Consider the following 7592-nt stretch of genomic DNA (forward strand, 5'->3'; position numbering starts at 1 on the left):
CCCTGGGCAGCAACCAGTCCTGCAGCTCAGCCTCCGGCCAGGGCACCCAGCACCGCTCGCAGGCATCACACTGGGCTCGTTTCCCTCCCCAGCCCAGCTATCTCTCCACAGCTCTACTCTCTTATTCATGTGTGGCTTCTCCTCTTGGTTTTCATACTGATTTTTCAGAAAAATATGCTGCAGTCATGCAAACTAAGTCGACCGGCCAAGCAGGTTGCCTTACTGCAGAGCACCTCTCCTCTTCCCTTTCCTGCTGTTCCTAAATCGCAGCAGGGAGCGTTGTGAGCTGGGGCCGGGGCTGCCTCGCAGCGGGGAGGGGGTTGCATGCGTGTGCATGCCCGCCGGCGCGCGTTTCCGATGGTTTCTGCTTGGGTTGTCTGCGCCGTCGAGGCGTGTGACTGATTTTAGCCAGCCAGCTGGGTCCCTGGAGGTGATGTTCTGGCTCTGTATCATCCCTGCTCATGTGGGGCCAGGACCAAATTAATTAGCAGGCATACACCTTTGGAAAGCAAAATGCAGCAAGATGGAAATCCCGTAGGTGGCAAGAATCTGCTCTGCTTTACTCCTGGGTGTTGCTCCTGTGCACGGTGTTGCTTGCATGGACCACTCTGCAAGCCCAGAGTGTGGGTACAGGGTTCAGAGATGTGTTCAGCCAAAGCCTGCGCTTGGGAGAGTTTTCCTTAGTACCTCAGGGAGCACATTCGAGGTCCCTGCCAAGAATTCAACATCTGCACAATTGATACTTGGCAGGAAATTTTAAACTTCATGCGTGTTCCCTGAGGTGAGGAGGGAAAGTGCCTGGATCTGCAGATCTGTCTCCGCTCTGTCCCCAGGCCAGGAAGGAGCAAGACCAAAATCCATAAGCCTGAGGGACGTAGGATGGTGCAGGGTCCCAGGATGATTTGGCTTTTGGGTGTCCTTCTGCCTTGTGGGCTGGAGTTTCTTCTAAATTTCAAGTGGTGATGGCGTATTCCAGTGTCTGAAGAGTGGCAAATCATGCTGAACATCAGCTCAGGGCACGGGAGACCCTTTGCTCCAGCAGTGATGGCGAGAAGGCTTTGACTTGGCGAGACAGCCTGGCCAGGTTAACAGGTCTTGTTGCATCAGCTGATCCATGGTAGCCCGCTGCAGGCTCCCGACCCGAGCCCTCGCAGGATCCCCAGGCTCCCTGGGCAGGGACGGGGCTCTCTCTGCCTGCTGTACCCCCGCCCAGGGCTGCTGCACGGCAGGTAGGATCAGGTACTGCAGGGGAAGTGTTACCTGCCATCGCTATTCTGAATGTAAATGGGGGCAAGAAAAACCAGCCTGGCTCTCAGGCCAGGTAGCCTGGGGTAGGGACTAATTGCAGTGGCATCTCGATCTCCTTGTGCAGGTTTGCCATGCACGATGCCTGGGAGACGCCCGGGGTGGCGCGGGATGCCCGCAGTGAGGACCAGGCTCTCTCCAGCAGCTGCAGCGCCTTTAAGACCCCCCTGTGCTCCGACCATGAGGCTGTCGGCCAAAATGGGCTCCCGGGTGTTGCAAACCAGATGTTTAAAGACCGCAAAGCTGTCCCCTCTGTCCAGTGCAGAAACTCTTCCTTTCCAGATCATTGGTTCCTGAGACTTCAAATGAAAAAAGCAGCTTGGTCTGTTTTTATCTTGGCCTTAAAAAAGCCTCTGGCTCAAGTGCAGCTGGTAAATGTCCTCCATTTGCAAGAAGTGATTTTGTTCCTCGGTTGATCCCACATGGAACCCGGGACAACCACCCTGTTCCTGCTCCTGGCCACGCTTGCCCTGTGTGGCGGGTGGGTTTTCTGCCACCGTCAGCTGGCGATCGCCGGGGCGATAATCCTCCCTGAAACAAAAATAAAGAGCAGAACCGGTTGGACAGAAAGTGCAGCGGCAGAGGGGGAGCGCAAAGGGCACCTGGGGCGTGCACAGAGCCGGTGCTGCTCTTGGGTGAGCTCTAACCAAGTAGCAGGGAAGCGCTGCAGGGTCTAATTAATAGGTTAATATAATTATTGCTAGCATGCACAGGGTGAGGTGAAGCTGTTTGCTTTAGGAGAGCTCTCCTGGCCTGCCCATGGGAGTTAGGGTAAAACAAGTCCATCATGCTGGCAGTGCTTCCCCTGGTGATAAGCGTGGCTGTGAGCTGCGGAGGGGTTAGCTGATGGCCCTGCAACCCCGGGCAGCCTTTCTGCGTCTAGGGCAGATGCTCTAGAGTCAACCACCTCCCTGTGCCTCAGTTTCCCCATCTGTGTGACATGGGCAGTGACGTTGCTGCTTTGTCAAGCAGTGAGAGAAGCTGGAGTTTTATCCCTTGCCCAAGTGAAAACCTGGGGAATTCAGTGACAGTGAAGGAAGGCGCAAAGGAAAAAAAAAAAAGCTGGATTGAATGTTTTGGAAGGAAACAAACCCATGGGTGAGAGAGAAGGATTTTTGTTGTACCACCTCTTAAAGCATGACAGCTGCTGGGCTGGTATTCAGTTATTTCTGAAAGACCACCACTAAGTGACAGCTCGAGGAGCCTCAGCTTGCTCTCGCCTGTGTTCTGTCCCGAGCCAAAGGTGTGGAGGGTGAAACTCCATCCTGGGACGTGTTCTCCACTCATGGGGTGTTGGCAAGAGCAGACTCTTCACCATGCTCTCCCTGACATGGAGATGGACGTTGCTGCAGGGTTTCCATGCTCCTTGTGCCACTCGCGTGAGCGGAGGCTGCCGTACGGCGCGGTGGCCCCAGCTGCTGCAGCCCAGGGTGACCCATGTGCCAGGATAAACAGAGGCGAACGACTTGCAGGGTCTGCTGATGACTTTTCCAGCAGTAATTAACCGGGACACAGTAAAAGCCTGAGGGCTTTTGCCATTTCTGGGCTGTACAGCAGTTTCCATCCTCTCTCCCTCATCCTGGCTGGTGGTACCCCCCTCGCCAACCTGATGCAGGGACATCTCAGCACATCAGTGGCAGTTGCTTATTATCAGTCTGGCTGCAGGAGACACAACTGCTTTCATTTCCCCAAGTCCATCCCTCCTGGAGCCTGTGGACGTGGGTAGCTCAGTCCCAAAGAGGATGAGAAAACACACAGGAGCTTCTTGGTCCATGAAGCCACAGCTCCCTGAACAGGGGACCCCTCCGTCCCCGGGGCACCCTGCCTGCCACGGGGTGTCAGAAGCGTTTGGTCTCTCCCCCCTTTCCTGGAGAGGTGGGAGTGAAGGGACACTGTCGTCTTTGTCTGCCTTCTTGGGCTCGAGAGGAGATGTGAGCAGGGAATCGTACCATCCAGGAAAAATCCTCTTCCCCTTGACCGAACCACAGGGAACTCAGCGGACTCGTGACTTGGATGGAGCAACGGGACTTGTGGGTTTTCCTTCTTTCCCTCTCGCTTGCCTTTCCAGCGTCTGTCTGTCCTGCCTGGCTCGTATTTTGGGTAAACCCCAAGAACACTGAGTTTACTTGAAGAAATGTCCCCCTGGGTGGACCCTGCTGGAGAAGGACGGTGGCTGGGAGGGAACTGTGCCTCCCCTGTTCAGAGGGCTTGTTTGAAGGTTTCTGTGGTCTGCACGAAGGCTGCCCACAAAGACCCGAGGATGTTTGGTGTGAGATCATCTGGCTGCTTATTTAGGGACCACCAGCGAGTTGCTGAGCACCTCAGGAATCGGGCTGTGACCACCTTTTGATATCGCAAAGGCAAATATTGAGAAACCCTTTTTGGGTGGGGGGAGCTGGGCTGGGCGTTTCTTGGGTGCTGGTAGCCACCACGTGCAGGCTGCAGCCTGGGCGAAATGCTTGGATGTATTTCAGTGGGGTGGCACATAAAAGGTGTGGAGAGGTCATTAAACCGGGGACTAGAGCCCCTGGCTGGCTTCGGGAGACCACCAGAGCTCTGTGGGGTGTTTGGTGTTTGGACAGAGCAGCACGTACTCCTCCTCCTCCCTTCATCTTTAAATACCACCCCGCAGATTTCAAGGAAAAAATAAATGCACTTAAAATGGCATCATTTTGTGGTGCCTTGAGGACTATTTATATTTTTATTGCTCCCACAATTTTTATAGAATAACCTTTTTCATGAAAACATCAGTGTGTATGTGTGTGTAATTAATCCATGCATCATCTTCAGAAAGCAATTTTATAGCTGGATTTAGGGCAGTGGCACGCAGTGCTCGGGATCCCGCCTGCCATCAGGCCCTTTACAGTGCTCTCCTGTGCCAGCTCCCGGCTGATCTCCAGCTTTTCACCCCATTTGGAGCTAATTCGAGCTCCCGTTTTGCAGGCTGCGGTGGAGGCTGTAAGCTTGGTTGGGTGAGTTATTCTCTCCTGGAAGTCGCACAATGTCGCACGAAAATACATTTCTCTGTGGTGAAATAAGTTAAATGTCCAGAAAGCTGGTGCATGGAGCGAACCAGACCGACTTCATGCAAACCAGGGGTTTGCCTGTAGGTTTTAAGGACAGAAGGTGGCTTTTGGTATTGCCTAGTCTGGCCCTTTCTGTAGCACAGCTCTGGGGCTGAGTCCGGCAGCTCCGCTCTCTGCTGGCAGCCTTGCCTCTCCCATTCCCCGTGGAAAATGAACCAAATCTCTCAACTTCCGACTGAAACGTAAGATGTGAGATAAGTGTTTACTGGAAGGCTCCCGTTGCCAAATAGCCTGGAGACCCTTTTCCTCCTCCTCCTCTGAACAAGACCGTCCAGGTGTTAACTGCATCTCTGTGAGATGCGGTGCTTAGCACGTTCTGGTCTGACATGAGATTTTGACCTTTATCACAATAATAACTACCTTGAACAATGTACAAACCCCTGGCTTGTATCAAGTGTCTTCTAGCAGCTTCCATACCTCCTCTTCCTGATGTTTGCTGGGGGGAGCTGATGTTTCTGGGTGCTGCACCAGGATCTCAGGAGAAAAGGAAATTAAACAGTGGCTTCTTTGAGACAAACCAGCTCATCAGGACCTCGATTCTGCAAAACAGCGAAGCGTGGCCCTCACTGGGTCAGCACCTTGAGCCACACCAGTGGTCCCATTTGGTGTGTTGATGCTGCTCTTCCCCTCCTTCCTGCATCCAGCCAGCCACGCCGGTGGCTCGGGCCAGGCAGAGGGGACCCCACACAAGCTCCAGCTGCTCACCTTGGTGACAAGGTGGCTCTTGTGGTGGGTATTTCTTCACTCCCAGCGACAAACCATCCCTCATAGCTTCATTGCAAAGCTGATGACAACGCACTGACACCGCGTGCATGGAAGAGGCGAGGGGGGGATGCAGTGCTGCTGCGGGGTGAGGTGGGCAGAGCCGTGAGCCTGGCTGCTGCTGTTTAATATCTGTGGTCTAAGTGCAAATGGAGCAGGCTCCAGCTACAGTATGTTTGTCTTGGAGATTAAATCTGGAGAGCCTCCGGTCTCCAAGTCCATGCCGGGAAGAGAGGGGCGAGGAGGGAGGGGAACCGAGCCCTGCGGGTGCACACACCTTTTTAACCCTCCGAAAGCTGCTGGCTGGCTTGAAAATGAAGGGATAGAGGGCAAGTGCAGGTAGAGGGAGAAAGGGTGGGGAAGCATGCGTCTTTGAAATAGCTTTGAAAAGATTGGCACAGCCTGAATTGTTGCACCTGCTTGTGAAGTTTTTGCGGGCAGGAATCTTTCCTTGCTCTTTTTGCAAGATGAAGTGTTGCTGTGGGGACCAGTCACTGATGCTGAAGCCAGGAGCATTTGTCCTGCAAGTGCAGACACAGAGAACTGCACCTCGTGCATGGCCGGTGTGCGTGAGACCTCAGTCCTGGGTTTCACAGAGCTCTTGGGCACCTTATGGCTTTTTCTGCAGCTCTTTTTCTGCCTATCCAGAGGGCTTGGGTCCCTCTCTGCCTGCTCTGCTGCATCCCAGCCCCTTGCTGTGCTGGCTGCCCAGCATCACTTGCACCTGCCCTGGCAGGCGTAAGCAGCATGAGGGCTTCTCCAGCTGCATGTCCTGGACCCCTGGGTGGCCGAGAGCATCTTGGGCTGCAGCACACCATCCTTCTCCTCCGACCAAGCCTTGTGCCTGGGGCGAGCGGGGAAATGCTGCACCGTGCTCGGGGTTGCCTTTAAGGCTGATGCATGGAGCAGGAAGGAGGGAGGGAAAGCATCTTCCCCTGGGATCCGTTGCAGTAATGTTCCCAAACACTTCATCTCGTGTACAGTGTGTACTACAAGTGTTCCTACAGTGCTAAGGGCTGTTTTTGCAGTGCTGTTTATATAAGAGATGGCGCATGGTGCCTACATGCTTCTGGCACTTATAAACCCAGGTAGGCTGTGTTTATCCTGGGGATTGGCCCCAGTTGCAGTCATCTGGGGCTCAGCCAGCAGTGTAGCTAGACTGATATATATATTATTTAAAAAAGCTCTGGTTGTCGAGAGGCCAAGCCTACTTGCTGCACTGATGAAAAACGTGGCTTCGAGCAGTTTTACCCAGTCTGAACTGGTGGAGCTGTGCCAGTGGGCAGGCCGGAGCTGGGGGATGCACCCGCTTCTCCGTGGGGTGCAAGAGCAGGTTTAGCATCGCCATCCTCAGTGAGATGCTTTCAGGAGCCTTGAATGGCTGGAGGCTGGAGCTGGTGGGTCTCCCCTTTGTCACAGGGGCTGGTGAAGGGGTGCAGGTAGGGGTAGATTTCCAGTTTTCCCCCTTACTTTTGTTGCTTGAAGTCCCACACATTGCAATGTGTTTTTTGGCTGCTTTTAATGGGTAGTGGGGTGGGCATCTGTCTCCCAAATGACTGCCCTGTCCAGGTCTGGAATTGGGGACAATCTGCAGAAGAGAGACCATAAAGTTGGTGAAAAGTTGGAAAACCACAGGGGCTGTCCCCCACACGACTCATTTCATTGAGTCCTTCCCTGCCCTCAGCAGCCCAATGCGGGGGACGGGTTCGCTGCGTTGCATGTGGATCGCCATCAGTAAAGGATGCGTTTTCACCTGTCCTCCCTGGCCACGTATCCAAAGGTCTCCAGCTCCTCTGAGCGTCCTCCTGGACGTCTGGCTTCTGCCTCCAGCCTGGGAGGGAAAACCCAGTGGGGTGGGGGCTTGACAGCTGGCCGCCTCTACTCCTCCAGCCCTTGGCTGGGCAGAGTCCTCTTATTTGATCTAAAAGGAAAAATTTAATTAAATGAGATGTAGATCTCATCCACTGGGAATTCTCCTTGTGGGCACCGTGCCCTGGATCATGCCCAAGGCAACAAAGGGAGCTGGGGGAGGAGGAGAGCAGTGGGAAGAAGGCTGGGCAGTGCTGAGCTCCTCTCACCTTCCTCTGGTGCTGGCCAGGTTTCTCTCCTCACCTGCCCTAAGGATGGGGCTGAGATGAAGCAGCTCTGCCCTTGGAGTCCCCTCTCAAACCCCAGCTTGGGGGCTTCAACCATAAAGCCGTACCCAGGGGGAAGAGGGTATCCTGATGGGTGTGAGAGGTTCGCCCGTATCCTGCACCGGGCTGCCGGGGAGATGCTTGCGCCGGTCCCGGCTCCCTCGGGGCAGCGATCCTCTGGGTCGTGCCTAGGGGAACACGAGCTCTGTGCTGACGCGTTGTTGTAGCATATTTAGTGCTGCTCTGGTTTTCCAAGGTGTTTAAAAGAGGGTGGTTATGTGCTAGAGAGAGAGCCACCTCTGAA

Source organism: Nipponia nippon, unplaced genomic scaffold (assembly GCF_047370975.1).
Source record: "Nipponia nippon isolate SJK-2023a ecotype South Korea unplaced genomic scaffold, ASM4737097v1 scaffold_14, whole genome shotgun sequence".
Lineage (NCBI taxonomy): Eukaryota > Metazoa > Chordata > Aves > Pelecaniformes > Threskiornithidae > Nipponia > Nipponia nippon.